This window comes from Odocoileus virginianus, chromosome 25 (genome assembly GCF_023699985.2).
Source record: "Odocoileus virginianus isolate 20LAN1187 ecotype Illinois chromosome 25, Ovbor_1.2, whole genome shotgun sequence".
Lineage (NCBI taxonomy): Eukaryota > Metazoa > Chordata > Mammalia > Artiodactyla > Cervidae > Odocoileus > Odocoileus virginianus.
This window is the reverse complement of record NC_069698.1, coordinates 50296231-50312599: the sequence shown is the minus strand read 5'-3', so window position 1 is coordinate 50312599 and position 16369 is coordinate 50296231. Positions and strand designations below refer to the sequence as shown.

The window sequence follows — 16369 nt, the reverse complement described above, 5'->3', positions numbered from 1 at the left end:
TCTTTCCCTGCTTCATTTTGTACTCTAAGGCCAAAAATGCCTACTATTCCCGGTATCTCTTGACTTCCTACTTTTGCATTCTAGTCCCCTATGATGAAAAGGACATCTTTTTTGGGTGTTAGTTCTAGGTCTTGTAGGTCTTCATAGAACCATTCAATTTCATCTTCTTCAGCTTTACTGGTTGAGGCATAGACTTAGATTACTGTGATATTGAATGGTTTGCCTTGGAAATGAACAGAGATCATTCTGTCATTTTGGAGATTGCACCCAAGTACTGCATTTTGGACTGTTTTGTTGACTATGATGGATAATCCACTTCTTCTAAGTGATTCTTGCCCACAGTGGTAGATATAATGGTCATCTGAATTAAATTCACCCATTCCAGCCCACTTTAGTTCACTGATTCCTAAAATGTGGATGTTCACTCTTGCCATCTCCTGCTTGACCACTTCTAACTTACCTTGATTCATGGACCTAACATTCCAGGTTCCTATGCAATATTGCTCTTTACAGCATCAGACTTTACTTCTATCACCAGTCACATCCACAGCTGGGGGTTGTTTTTGCTTTGGCTCTGTATCTTCATGCTTTATTTCTCCACTTTTCTCCAGGAGCATATTGGGCACCTACCGACCAGAGATCATCTTTCAGTGTCATATCTTTTTACCTTTTCATACTGTTCATGGGGTTCTCAAGGCAAGAATACTGCAGTGGTTTGGCATTCCCTTCTCCAGTGGACCACATTTGGTCAGAACTCTCCACCATGACCCGTCTCTCTTAGGTGGCCCTACACAGCATGGCTCATAGTTTCACTGAGTTAGACAAAGCTGTGGTCCATGTGATCAGTTTGATTAGTCTTCTGTGACTGGTTTTCATTCTGGCCGCCCTTTGACAGGTTAAGGTTTATGGAAGCTTCCTGATGGGAGAGACTGACTGTGGGGGAAACTGGGTCTTGTTCTGATGGGCGGGGCCATGCTCAGTGAGTCTTTAATCCAATTTTTTGTTGATGGTCAGGCCTGTGTTCCCTCCCTGTTGTTTGAGCAACAGCAATTGATTAATTAATTGACCTGCTCAATTATTTGATGAGAGAGCCTCTTTTTCAAGCATGTCATCACTGAACCAGGTCTTGCAAGGTTTCAAGAGAAGCTATAAATCTACAAGTTTATGTGAAATCTTGTGATATTTAAATGCCAACTTGTTTTTTCATTATCTCATTTGCAATCTCTGAATTCAACTCTCTACACCAAAGACCATAAGACATAATTATGAAATATAGCCAACACCTTGAACTCAGTAAGCAAAATCTAGAATCCGCCTACAATGCAGGAGACCAGGATTCGATCCCTGGGTTGGGAAGATCCCCTGGAGAAAGGGAAGGCTACCCACTCCAGTATTCTGGCCTGGAGAATTCCATGAACTGCATAGTCCATAGGGTCACAAAGAGTTGGACATGACTGAGCAAATTTCACGTCACTTCACTTCCCATCCAACCTCTGAACTCAGTAAGCAAAATCTACATACTCCTACATTTCACATTATCTCCTCAAATTCTCAGATGATTGATCAGATGTGGAAAGGGACAGTAGCAGGGCTGATCTTTAGGTAGGTTAGCGATTTCCTTGTGCATCCACTGCTATTGTGGATCAGTGTTTGTGTCCCTGCTGCCCCTGCAGAATTTGTAAGTTGTTGCCCTAAACCCTGACGTGATGGTATTTGGAGGTGGGACCTTTGGAAGGTGACTGGGGTTAAATAGGTCATGAGGGTGAGGCCCTCATGATGGAATTAGTGCCCTTTTAAGAAAAGGTAGAGACACCAGGGAGCTTGTTCTGTCTCCCCACTTGGACTCACACACAAAGAAGAGGGTCATGAGAGTACAGAATAAGATGGTAGTCCCTACAAGTCAAGGGAAGAGACCTCAGAGTGAAACCCATCTTGCCAGCTCCTTGGTCTTGGACTCCCCGGTTTCTAGAATAATGACAAATACATTTCTATTGTTTAAACTACTCAGCCTTTGATATTTTGTTATAGAAACCCAAGCTGACCAAGAATTGCCTGTCATTATTCTTCATAAGGATGAGGTGGTTAGATGTTAAATAACATCACCAACTCAATGGACATGGATCTGAGCAAACTTGGGGAGACAGTGGAGGACAGAGGAGCCTGGCGTGCTGCAGTCCATGTGGTCATGAAGAGTCATACGTGACTTAATGACTAAACCACCACAGAGGCAGTTCTGCATCATCACACTGTATCGCTTACATCCTGGGTCATTTACCCACTTTGCACACACTGGGAATTCCTACATCAGAATCTCAGTTGTGTCACCAGGCACAGCTCCTGCCTACATGGTGAAGACACTCCCGCTGCTCAGCCTCACCATCCTGCCCGCTTGCCTTGTCCTGGTTATTTGAAAAGAAAGTCATGCCTTCAATTCACTCCAACCAATACTGAGTGGAACAGAAATGATTGTCCCTGTGAGCCTTGCCCAAATTGCAGATTGACCTGTAAAATAAATATTGCCATTGTTTTCAGCCTCTAGGTTCTGGAGTGGTAGCATACACAGGAACAGACGCCCAGAACAACAACTCCACAGACAAGAACATAGCACACGGGACATTGCAGGGGTGCTGCAGTGAAGGCCTGTGCCACTCCTGCTGGGCAGAGACACCCAAGTTCATATCAGGGACACTGGACACCGCATTCAGTGCTGGAAATTCTGCCAGGGCTGCCCGCAAGGGCAGGATGTCTCTGCCACCAGCTGACTGAAGGGTCCATGCAGATCCCACTTCTTGGTGTTGACTGGTTCTGAACCTGGTGGGGCCGGGTCTCAGGTGGCATTGAGAGGCTGGGGAAGCAACGTCTGGGTGCTTCCTGGATGAGGAGCAGACTCGGGATGGAGACATCTCTAAACAAGGAAAAGATGCTCAAAGGAGCCAAAGGCCAGAGTGCTCCTGTGGACACCTCACCCGGAGGCCGCGGCCAGGGACTTAATCTGCCTGTGATCCAACACTGTCGAACCAGAGGACCACCACCTCACAGGACTCTCACTCAGGGTGCAAAACACATGTGGGGGTCTGAGCACGAGCCTGGCACAGAGTCAGTGTGCTACGGGTGATGCTCTTAGAGAACTGGTGTTATCAGCAGACCCAGGAGACGATAGCTGATAGGCCTCTGTGATTCTCACACCCCCTGTATCAGAGCATCTGAGGGCTTATAACTAGGCAGATTCTCAGGCTCTCCCTGGGACTGACTAAATCATCGTGAGGCTGGAGAACCAGCATTTTAACCCCTTCTCTAGATGATTCCCTGATGTACTTAGGCCTTCTCTCCCCAAAATTCTCTCATCCACACATCCATTTATTCAACCACCAACTCCCAACTGTAAGCTCTAGGCTGTGCAAATAGGACTAGATGGGTTTCCAGAGAGTGGGGGTTCTGACGTGCAAGGTGGATGGTAAGAGTGGTTGGTGGAGAGAACAGGTGCTGTGGGAGGAGATGGGGGTGGGGTGGGCGTGTCTCCCGCCCTGGGGCTGCTTCAGACGCTTCCTTTGCAGGAAATGACCACCTCTGGCAGCCATGTCCAGGTTCAGATCCAGCCACCCCGAAGGCCTGCCTCAGCCCCGCACCACATTCTCGGGACAGGCATCTGCTGGGCTCAGCTGGCTGAGGCGTCCTCCCAGGGCTGCAGGAAGTCTGCCCCTGACCCAGCACCCCGTCACGTCGGAGGAAGAAACCCACAGATGCATGGCCCACGTAGGTCATCAAGGTGTTCACTCCAAGGTCTGCTCCAGGCACTGCTGCGGCCGGACAAAGAAGAAGGGCAGATGAGCAGGTGGCTGCTGACCAGCTGTGTGACCTCAGCCAAGTTTCCTAACCACTCTGGTCTCAGTGTCTCTTCTCTAGAGTGGGATTACTAGTGAGAAAGTGAGAGTTGGTCAGTCATGTCTGACTCTTTGCGACCCCATGGACTTTATAGTCCATGGCGTTCTCCAGGCCAGAATACTGGAGTGGGTTGCATTTCCCTTCTCCAGGGATCTTCCCAACCCAGGGGTCGAACCCAGGTCTGATACCTAGTTTGTAGTGGTGTTGTGAGGATTAGACCGACCAATGGATACAAACTGACAGCCGTACTTGCTCACTGAGGGTCATCAAATCAGTGCAGGTGGTAACTGCAGCCATGAAATTAAAAGATGCTTGCTCCTTAGAAGGAAAGTTATGAACAACCTAGACAGCATATTAAAAAGCAGAACAATACTTTGCCAACAAATGTCCAAAAGTCAAGACTATGGTATTTTCAGTAGTCATGTATGGATGTGAGAGGTAGACCATAAAGAAAACTGAGCACCGAAGAATTGATGCTTTTGAACTATGGTGTTGGAGAATACTCTTGACAGTCGATTGGACTGCAAGGAGATCCAACCAGTCCATCCTAAAGGAATTAGTTCTGAGTATTCATTGGAAGGACTGATGCTGAAGCTGAAAGTGCAATACTTGGCCACCTGATGCAAAGAGCTGACTCCCTGGAAAAGACCCTGATGTTGGGAAAGAATGAGGGTGGAAGGAGAATGGATGACAGAGGATGAAATGGTTGGATGGCATCACAGACTCAATGGACATGAGTTTTAACAAGCTTTAGGAGTTGGTGATGGATAGGCAGTCCTGGCATGCTGTAGTCCATGCAGTTGCAAAAAGTTGGACGTGACTGAGTGAATGAATTGAAGTGAACTGATAATTAATTTTGCTTAACATGAGACAGGAAATCCCCTTAGAAACTTTAAAAGTATATTAATATGAAAGACTCTGAGAAGTCTTGAAGGTGTTCGCTTAATCTTGTCTAACTGCTTGTTTCTCAAATATATTTGGAAGCTCTTTTTACAGGGACCGATGGCTGAAGTCGTTGAAAGCTGCCCACTTCTAGTCATTCTAGTCCCCACCTGTCTTCAGTGGGACTCTCTAGGTAACCAACTTAGAGGGGGATTTGTAGTCAGGATTATTTTGGAGAGTGGTCTCAGGAACATGGGTGTCCCATGTGGCTCAGTGGCAAAGAATCCCCAGGCCAATGCAGGAGATGCAGGTTTGATCCCTGGTTCAGGAAGATCCCCTGAAGAGGGTAATGGCAACCCTCCTGTATTCTTGCCTGGAAATCCCACAGACAGAGGCACCTGGTGGGCTACCGTCCATAGGGTCACAAACAGTCAGACATGGTTTCTTGACTGAATAACAACTCAGGATCATTATTGGGAATGGCACGAAGGAGGAAGGACTGGATGGAGAACCTGAATAACAGTGAGGTGAATCAGTCACAACCAAGGTCTCGGCCCGTCCCAGAGGAGAAGGCAAGGTGGTCTTTCAGGGCTGTCCTGTCTCAAGGGAATGGAGCCAGTGCTTTATATCCCACTTTGACCATCTCTGGACATGGCTGTCCCCAGGAAGGGGCGTGACCTTGGGCAAAATGGCTATTTTCAGCTGAGGACAGTTCCCAGAGAATGACCTTGCAGAGTGCCACCAGCGTCCACAGTCTGATCAGCGTGTCCATCCTGCAGGGCGTCTGGGCAGCATACCACAGTGTCCACTACACTACCACCCCGTTACCTCTCTGAGCCTGAAGCCAGGGTGACTGGTCGTTTGTAGTTGCCCTTGGACTGTTGTTTGTCTGATGGGACAGATTGTTTCTCTTTTACTATGACTCTAGCAGAATTCAGGCTTCCCAGGTGAACTCAGTAGTAAAGAATCTGCTTGCAATGCAGGAGACACAGATTCGATCCTTGGGTCAGGAAGATCCCCTGGAGGAGAAAACGGCAACCCCACTCCAGTATTCTTGCCTGGGAAACCCCATGGACAGAGGAGCCTGGCAGGTTGCAGTCCAAGCGGTTGCAAAGAGTCAGACACAACTCAGTGGCTTAGCATATGTGTCACTAGCAGAAGTGACAACAGAATACCCAGGGAAGGCTGTCTCTTTCAAGAAAAATGGGAGAAGACATTGGTATTTCTGGAAGTGAAGAATATTCGCTCCTCTGTAATTGATTTGCAAACACTCCACCTACTCCATTCATCCATATCTTGTGCCAGTTGCCATAAATATTTGAATGCATGGCTGGGGAATGCTTGGGCCTGGCTAGGAGTCCAAGGGGCCATTAGTTCAGCCAGAACCAAGGTTCCTCTGACTGCACTGTTCTTCACATCTGTCCCTAAGATGAACCAGGCCTGACTGGAAAGGCTTTTTAATGGAGTTTCTCTAGAGGCACTGATTCTGCAGGGTTTGCAGTGGATTCTTTTAGTGTCCTGTTGTCTCCAGTAGAACAAGAACATGTGACATATTTCTGTGTAGCACATCGCTCCAAAATTTAGTGGCTGCCTTAATACAATAACAATGTACTAGTTCTCAGGGTTCTATGGTTTAAGAGCTGAGATGGGACTTAGCTGGCTGCTCTGTTCCAGGCGATGTCAGATCGGATCATATATGTGGCTACATTCAGTTGAGGCTGAAATGTCCAAAATACCCACTCATCCCCCAGTCCTCTCTCTGCACGGCCTCACCATGAAGGACTCCGCCTTATGAGACAGCAGATGGGCATCGAGAGCATGGGACCCGGAAGGGGTACCAGGCAACTCCCCGCCATGTTATTGGTCAATGCCACCCTTAAGGCCAGCTCAGAGTCAATGGGAGAGGCCAAAATAGACTCCACTGCTCAATGGAGGTGCAGGAAGAGAGGATGGCCATCTTAAATGCACTATAGTGACGACCCTCTCATTCCTGTAGATTTCCAATGAATCACTATTAGAAGCAGATTTTTTTAAAGGGGGGCATATAGCCACCCCTTTCATGTGCCCTGGGTCTGGAAGCACACTTTTGGGAAACTTTCCAAAATACTCTGCTACAGACATAGAGAGATGGGCTGTCTCCTGGGAGGAACTTTTCCATCCCATCCCAGGGAGAAGTCAGCAGCTGTATGAATTTCGGCATCAGGAGGTTTTGCTGTCCAGCTTCACGCCCCCCGCATAACTCCATTCTCTCGCTCCCAGCCGTGGCACCATCATCGCCATCCTGTCATCATCATTCATCATCAGGGCAGGGCCTTTACTAGGCACCCAGTGGCTTGTCTGATGGTGCTGGGAGATGCAGAGCAAACACAGGAAGGCTCAGAGCAGGCCTGCCTGGGGTGATGCCCAAGGCTGAATCGGAGGTTCCAGACCCCCCCCGGAGGCCGCACAGGCCGGAGCATGAAGGGTGAAAAAGAGCCCCAGTGAATGGCCAGGGGCTCACATCATATAATCTCAACAGAGGCGACAGGGTCAGAGGACCACAGCATAGCACTTTTTTTTCTTCTTCTGAAATTTAATTTTTATTTTATCCTGGAATATAGTTGATTTACAATGTCGTGCTCATTTCAGGTATATAGCAAAGTGATTCAATTATGCATATACATATATCCATTCTTTTTCAGGTTTATTTTCCATATAGGTCATCACAGAGTGTTAAGTAGAGTTCCCCAGGCTATACAGTAGGTCCTTGTTGATTATTTTATACAGAGTAGCCTGTATATGTTAATTCCAAACTGCTAATTTATCTCCCACCCTCCGCAACAAACATCATGGCACTTTGCCTTCAAGTTCTCTTGGTTCTGCTGGTTACTGGGGCTCCAGTTCAGTTGGCAGAAAGTTAATTCACAGAAAAACCCTTTACAAAAACTGGTAAATAGATTCCTCAGTCTGGGTCTGAACAGATTTTGGCTTCTCCACCAAAGGCAGAGACAGACTAGTGGCAGGACGTACTTCTGCAGAAAGAGAGGACGGTGAAACTCATACACAGGGCTGAACTCATGCGTTCATATGTAGAAACGTGATGGGCAAGTGCTTGACCCCAGAAACGGGAAGCACCAGAAGGGCCAACATACAGCTGTGCTGGGCCAACAAATTTAGAGAAAATTAACTGCAGTGAAAAGACTGGAATGGAACTCTAGTGAATCCACAGGGAGATGAAGACTTCCATACATTATCTGTCAATTCAGCAAGTTACTGAGTTGATCACTCAGCTGGTGCACGATGCGGCTGACAGCTTTTTGCAACTCAGCTGATTTCCACATGCCGCTTGAGACCGTGAGCACATTTTCTCATTGGAGATGACCAGTTGGTTGCTACCTCACAAGGTAAGGCAAGGTAAGAAAAAGTACTTTGGGAAATTGAAATTATATAAAAATATTAGTCTTTACAAACAGGAACAGACTCACAGATTTCAAGAACGAGCTTATGGTTGCCAGGACAGGAGAAGCCTGGGGAAGTCGGGGGAGGCATAGTTAGGGAGTTTGGGGTGGACATGTACACACTGCTATATTTAAAGTGGATAACCAACAAGGACCTGCTATGCAGCACAGGGAATTCTGCTCAATGTTATATGACAGTCTGGATGGGAAAGGAGTTTGGGGAGAATGGATACCTGTATATATATGGTTCAGTCCCTTCACTGTTCCCATGAAACTGTTAATATCCAACATTGTTTGTTAATTGGCTATACTCCAAAGCAAAATAGAAAAGTTTAAAAAAAATTAGTCTTTAAGGAGAGGAGAAGGTGGTGGCAGAGGATGAGATGGTTAGATAGCATCACTGACTGAGTGAACATGAATCTGAGCAAACTCTGGAAGATAGTGGAGAATAGGGGAGCCTGGCATGCTGCAGTTCACGGGGCCACAAAGAGATGGGCAGGACTTAGCAGCTGGATAGCAACAACAACGAGAGGAATAAGTGCATTTTAGCAGAGGTCAGTGCAAAGAGAAGCTCACAGAAAAACTGGAGTGGATCACACTGACCTGGGAAGAGTGTGTGTGTGTGTTGGTCACTCAGTCATGTCCAACTCTTTGGGACTCCATGGACTACAGCCTGCGATGTTCCTCTGTCCATGGAATTCTCCAGGCAAGAAAATGGGAATGGGTAGCCATTCCCTTCTCCAGGTGAGCTAGCCAACCCAGGGATCCAACCCAGACCTCCTGCATTGCAGGCAGGTTCTATATCATCTGAGCCACCAGAGAAGCCTGGGGAGAGTGTGGAACCACCTCAAATGGCTCTCATCCTCTAGGTCTCTCTCTGCATCGGAAGCAGGTTCTGCTCCTCCGGGGGAGATTGCATGGTACAAATAGGCTTTCAGGAACTTCCTACTGTGATGTCTGGTTAAAAACAGGGCTCTGCATTTCAAAAGCCAATCCTTGGTGAGCAATGAAACTGATGCAGCTGTAGTTGTCAGATCTAGGAGAGGGATAATGATGTAAAAACCCAGGCCCCTTCCTTCTGAATTAGAAAAGGATGCTCGTGGCTGTAGGGAAAGAATAATTGGAGAAGTGAGTACATGAATATTTGTGGTCCCTGAGATAAAAAGGGTCCTCTACACCTCTTTCCCACTGGCTGAATCCAGATGGGCATTAAGAGAATGGTCTATGGGCTAGAAGAGGACAGGGGCTTGGCTTCATGCTCCAGATTCTAGCAGAGGCAGCAAGTGCCCAGAGAGAAATGAGACTGTGGGTGTCATCAGGCACGTAGGTGGTCCCTGCTTTAGAAGCCTCACAGTGTCCCCTGGAAGGCCAAGGGCTATATGATCTGGCAGCTGAAGCAGAGGTGATGAAACCCTAGATGCATGCACCCTCCTTCCCTGTCACCTGGGGGCCCTGGGATCCTCCTCCTCCCCACATAGGAATTACTCCTGGAGGAAATTTACCCAAGAAGTAGACTGACGTGCCTTTCCACCAGATGGATGGGGCCTTGAAAGAGAATTCAGGTGACACTCCTGATGTAGATAAGGGGCCTCCCTGGTAGCTCAGGTGAAGAATAAGTCTGCCAATGCAGATACCAGTTTGATATCGGGGTCAGGAAGATCCCCTGGAGAAGGTAATGGCAACCCACTCCAGTATCCTTCCCTGGAGAATCCCATGGACAGAAGAGCCTGGTGATCTACAGTCTATTGTGTGGCAAAGAGTTGGTCACGACTTAGTGACTTAAACAACAACAACCCTGTTGTATAATAGTGTTTGACTGGCTTTTATTTCTGGTTCGTGAGAAGGAGCCTCTAAATCTTTGAGTCTTTGTTACTCATGAGCCTCTTGGATCACACCTGAGTTTATACTAAGAGTTATGATGACCCAAGGATAGGACACAAGAAAGACCAATCACATGATGAGAGTTGGGGTCTGGCTGATCTGACCTTGGTGGTGGGGGGGTGGGTAGGGAGGGAGGGAGGGAGGTGGGAGATTGATTTCAACCACATGGACAACGAGTCAGTTGATCAGGCTGACGTAATGAGATTCCAGTGAAAAACTCTGGACTTTGAGGCCAGATGGAACTTGGCGGCTGGCCATCTCATTGATGTTCCCGGAGGGTGACATGCCTGACTCTATAGGGAAGACCAGAGAAGCTCTGCATTTGGACTTCTCAGACTATGTGACCTCTCTGTGAAGTCACACAGACTTCTGTGACATAGACTTTTGTGACAAAGAAGTCATATAGGCTTCTCTGCCTATGTGACCATTCACTTGGCTGGGCCTGGCCTGGCTCTTTTATAATAAAACAGTGGCTGTAAGTAGAGCATCTTCCTGGGTCCTGTGAGTCCTCCTAGGGAATTACTAAACCTGCGGGGTTGTGGGAAGCTCTGAATTTGTAGCCAGTCGTCAGAAGTGGGGATGGCCTGGGACCCCCCAGGAGTGTGGCCACAGTGTGGGGGAAGGGCCGTCCTGTGGAGGACCCAGACTTTAACTTGGGGCGTGGGGGTGGGGGTGGGGAGGTAACTTGCTAGTTGTGCCAGAAGTGTATTGCAGTTGGTGTCAGAAGAGTTACCAGAAACTAAAGTTGCACACTCACAAAAGGAGAGGCGAGTACCTCCTAGGGTTGGGTTTCAAGAAGCAAGCAGAGTCCGGGAAAGCTATTCTCACAGTGCCTGGGACGTAGAAGATCTCAGTCACTGTCTACATTTATTGTTTACTGTTAATCTAATTTTTTGGGAAGAGTCCACTCTTTCCCCAGGTAGCTTAGGATTCCTTCTCCCCAAATCAACTCCCCCCGCGCCCCACGGTGAGAGGAGGCGGGGAGGGGAACTGGAAAGATTCTTGGAAGATTCCTCTTCAGTTCTTCTTTTGCTTTCATGTTCACTTATTAATTTTTTTCACAAATAATCCCTGATATCATAGGTAAGAAGCGGCCAGGAGACCAGGGGGAGGCTACGGGAAGAATCCAGACACCACACAGTGGTGGTTCGGATGGAGGTGTAAGAAGTGGTCATATTCTGGATGTACTGTCTTTCTTTTTTTTTCTAGTCCTTTAAAAAATACTTTTATTTATGGCTGTGCTGGGGCTTTGCTGCTGTGCAGACTTTTCTCCAGTTGCTGCTAGGGGAGGTTACAGTCTAGTTGTGTGAAGGCTCCTCACTGTGGGAGCTTCTTTTGTTGTGGAGCACACACTCTAGGGTGTGCAGGCTTGTGGCATGTGGGCTCAGTAGTTGTAGGGCTTGGGCTTAGTAGCTCTGAGGCATCTTCCTGGCCCAGGGATCGAATCTGTGTCTCCTGCATTGGCAGGCAAATTCTTTAACACTGAGCCACCTGGGAAGCTCCTTTCTTTCTAGTTTTATTGCTTGAATACAACAGACAAATTTATGCAATGAAGCCAAAGGCTGCAGATGACTCGTATTTCCAGTTGAGGGGAAAGACTTGTTTAGTCTTGTAATATCAAGCCCACCAGTGAATACGGCTCTCAGTCAGAATCAGATGCAATTGAGCATCTTTATCCTTTCTTTTCCTCTCAAGATGCATTCGAACAGCAACGGCTTTCTTAATTAAATGGTAGAGATCCTCAGGAAAATCCGGAGCAAGTCCTTTGGACTTAAGAATTCTCAAGATTTTACTGCCTGTCACAGAATGTACTGTGTAACAGCACGTGAGTCTCTGAGGACCAGCCCGATTCGTGAGGGAGTCAGGCTCTTCTCGGCCAGTTTGTAGGTCTGCTCCTTCGTGTCCTCAGACGTCAGCTTCAGCCAGGTGGAGATGCTGCGGTGGTGGGACAGAGCCAGCTGGGACAGGCCTTTCCGGGGAGCATGCACGCAACCCATGGTGTAGGCAGTCTGGTGCCGAAGGAGAGAGAGATGCTTTCAAGTTTAGGATTTGCCGACAGATTGGATGCAGGGTTAGAGAGAGAGAGGAAGATGCCTCCCAGGTTTTGGCCTAAGTCACCGCTGCCACTCACTGAGCTGGGAAAGGTTATGGTGACCTTTGGGGACCATCTGCCAGTCCTGCAAAACGCAGCCCGTCTGACCGCTCCCAGGCGGGCTCATCAGGTTTTATTTTTTACCAGATTGAAGGCAGGAGAAGGGGACGACGGAGGACGAGATGATTGGATAGCATCACTGACTCAATGGGCGTGAGTGTGAGCAAACTCTGGGAGATGGTGAAGGACGGGGAGGCCTGGCATGCTGCAGCCCATGGGGTCACAAAGAGCGAGACATGACGGAGCGACTGAACAGCAACGATTTTTGCCAAAATGGCCCGTTTTGTTCCAGCCTTTGGTGCAACTTTCCACGGAGAGCTCCGGCTTTAACTCTACAGACAAATCTACTGCTTTTGATGAGACTGATGTTCGCTTGGTCCAGGGTGCTCCTTCACAGTCAGTTTGACTGTTTATTTGGAAAGTGTGCATATGGATACATTTAATGTGGTGGTGATTGAAAACAAGTTGTGATTTTAGGTCCAGTCTTTGGAGTTGAGCTCTCTTTTTCACGGTGTCTGTCTCAGTGATAAAAAAAAAAAATACTGTGCGATTTTTTTCTTTCTTAATTGAAACATATTTGACATGTGACACTGTGTAAGTTTCAGTTGTGTAACATGTTGATTTGATGCATTTATATATTTCAATATGATTGCCACTGTAGTTTGACTGCAATATGTTGACACCTCTATGGCATCACATAGTTATTTCTTTCAGTGGTGAGAATATTTAAGATATAGTCTCTGGGCAAATTTGATGTTTCTAATAAAATATTTGTTGTCAGACATTACTGAAAAATTAACAATGTTATCTATAATCATCATACTGTGCATTAGATCTCCAGGACTTACTTATATACTAGTTGCAAACTTGTATATTTTTTACATTTTTTTGGCCACTCTAGGAGGCTTGTGGGATCTTAATTCCCCTACCAGGGATTCAACCCAGGCCCCCTGCAGTGAAAGTGCCAAGTCCTAACCACTGGAAAGTGAAAAAAAAGTGAAAGTGTCAGTCATTCAGTTGTGTCTGACTCTTTGCGACCCCAAGGACTGTAGCCCGCAAGGCTCCTCTGTCCATGAGATTCTCCAGGCGAGAATACTGGAGTGGATTGCCATTCCTTTCTCCAGAAGATCTTCCTGACCCAGGGATCAAACCTGGGTCTCCTGCATTGCAGACAGATTCTTTACCGTCTGAGCTATAGGGACGATCCCTAGAAAGGGTAGCCATTCCCTTCTCCAGGGAATCTTCCTAACCCAGGGATGGAACCTGGGTCTCCTGCATCTCGGGCGGATTCTTTGCCATCTGAGCCAGCAGGGAAGCCCCCTAACCACTGGGCCACTGGGGAATTCCCGCAAATTTTGTATCCTTAAATAATATCTCTCTTATCTCCCCCATCCCTTACCCCCAGCCCCTGGTAAGTATCTTTAACTCTTTCCCCCAAACTCCAAAAATAATATATTCATTGCACTGAATTTCCAAGGTCATTCTGGAATGCGTTTGAAAATACAGTCTCAGCATTTGTGAAATGATTCTGCTTGTTCAAATCACAGGGTTAAGAAGAGTTTTGTGACTTTGCGGTGTACTTCCTTTTGGAAATCTGTTCATAATCTGTTTGTTTAACAAGAGCATTTGAATCATTCAGAGAGCATGTGGGAGCCCATTAAAATGCCCAAGCATGCTGACTTATTTTGCAGTTCATATGAATGGCACTTCTTTGAATATTTACATAGTCAGTATTTAGGTACTTGTCTTTTCTTATTTAACTTTTTATTTTGTGTTAGAGTAGAGCTGATTACAGTGTTGTGATAGTCTCAGGTGGACAGCAAAGGGACTCAGTCATTTATATACATGTGTCCATTCTTCCCCAAGTCCCTCTCCCATCCAGACTGCCGCATAACATTGAGCAGAGTTCCCTGTGCTGTTCAGTCGGTCCTTGTGGGTTGTCCATTTTAAATATAGCAGTGTGATACTTAATTGTCTTTTGAGATTATGATCAAGGTTTAAATTTCCAGGTACTTTAAAATTGCTTTCAAGAAATGAAAACAACAGCATGGAAAAGATACAGAATAAAACCCTTTACAAATGGTCAAAACTGAAAGCACCCGCTAAACACAAATGCAGACACTGAAACAGCACCATCGGAAGACCGAGTATTCGTGTTCACTGTCCTTGCTTCACGTTTTGTGCAAGACTTCTTGAAGTGATGGAACTTGGCTAGAAATGGGTGGTTTGTGTCTCCTGCCAGATTTGTTTGTTTTAGGAAAATTGGTTTTCCTAAAGGGTTTAATAGGGCTTCCCTGGTAGCTCAGTTGGTAAAGAATCTGCCTGCAATGCAGGAGACCCCAGTTCTATTCCTGGGTCAGGAAGATCCACTGGAGAAGGGAAAGGCTACCAACTCTAGTATTCTTGCCTATAGAATTCCATGGACTATGCAGTCCATGGGGTCGCAAAGAGTTAGACATAATTGGGCCACTTTCACTTTCAAAGGGTTGAATGATTTCCTGCAGTGCTGAGCCACAGGCCAAAACACTTTCTTTAGGATTGTTTGCTATTTTTTTTCTTTCTCATCGGTTGCCATGGAAGAAGTCACGAAGTAATAATTAATCATGGCTCATATTTAGTGGCTTAGAGTTTGCATTTGCAGGAGCATCAGGTGAGCACCAAAGAGCGTCCTGAAAGCACATGCTATGAGCTTCACGCTTCTTTGAATTGAGGGGAGATGTGGGTGAGCGTCCGTGTTGAAAAAAGATGTGATACCAACCTTGTGAGTCGTATGTGTCACTTTCCCTAGAATTTCTACTCTGTTTCAACTAAATTTTTCCTAGGATAGGGATCAAAAAAAAATTTATTGTGGAAGAATGCAAACACATTTTTACTTTTTTCAAGCATATTTTAAAAATGTAATGCCCAAAGTAGAGAGAATGGTTTTTATCAATTCTAGGTATCCATCAGCCAGCTCCAGCAAGGATCTACACTCCTGGCTTGCGGGCTGGTGCTAATTCCAGCTTTATTTTGTCACTATTGACTTGCTACTTGCTTTCCTATTCAATAAAGGTGGATATATTCGCTATTCTGTGTGTATATCCTGGGACTATATTTTGAAGGCCGATTTATTTATCCAACAAATTTTGATTAATCCTACTGTGAGCCAGGACTGGGTTAAGTACTGGGGGCTTAGAGGCAGAACAGCCGGCTCTGGGAAATCAGCCTGGATACAAAGATCTTGAAATGCTTTTCTGGCAGAGGTGTGTATGGATCGTTTTTGTGTCTGGGAGGTATTTCTTTCTCTTACTTACACTTAAAAATGCACCTTGACCCCAGTTAAATGTCACACGTGACTCATTAATTAATCAGGGATATGCAACTTACAGCCCGTTTGATCACAAACAAACAGGCCAGAGATGCCTTCCTTGATGTGTGCAGCTCAGATGAAAAGGCTTGCACTGTTTCTCTCCAGACTTGTCCCCAAATAGCACGTACATCACTTCTGGTTTGGTAGCAGAAACACCTAATATGAGTTCTATTCTTGAAAGAAGGGGAAGAGGAAGACAGGGAAGATGGTGGGAATGTTGGGAGGAAGAGAAGGAGGGCAGATACCTGCAGGGCCCTCAGCGTGACCAAGTCCCCAAGGGCCTCCCCAGGTGGTGGGAGGTGGCAGCTGCTGCCTGGGTTTGGAGATGAAGTGGCTGAATAGCTGTCAAATGCCTGTCTCACACACGTACACACACACACACACACACACACACACACACACACACGCAGAGTCTCTCTGGAGCTCATCACCTGGGTGCGGTGGGCCTAGCACAGGTGGGTGGGGGCACAGCCCCCTTAGGATGGGGCTCCCTTACCCTCTGCGCTGCCCGCATCCCTCCCCTCCTGCCTCTGGTCCCTGGCGCTTGCTGAAGAAGATGGGATCTGTCTTGGGAGCTGCCGCTCCCTGGCCTGGGGAGTGTGGCCATGATCTCCTCCTGTTCCCTCCTTTTCCGGGGCCTGAGGTCTCGGAGCTGAACCCGGGGTTGGTGGGCTCCCTCCCGCGTGTGGCCATGTGTGCTCAGCACCCCCACCCACCCACCAGGGATGCAGGCCATATGCTTGGACCCAGGCCCCCAGCGACTGAGCTGGCTAGTGAGCGCTGGTG

At 47.1% G+C, this 16369-nt stretch overlaps 1 pseudogene; it reads right to left on the bottom strand.

Annotated features, from left to right (window-relative positions):
* Positions 1-11624: 11624 nt before the first annotated feature.
* On the bottom strand, positions 11625-12079 carry LOC110133975 (small ribosomal subunit protein uS15-like; annotated as a pseudogene).
* Between the last annotated feature and the right edge of the window lie 4290 nt (positions 12080-16369).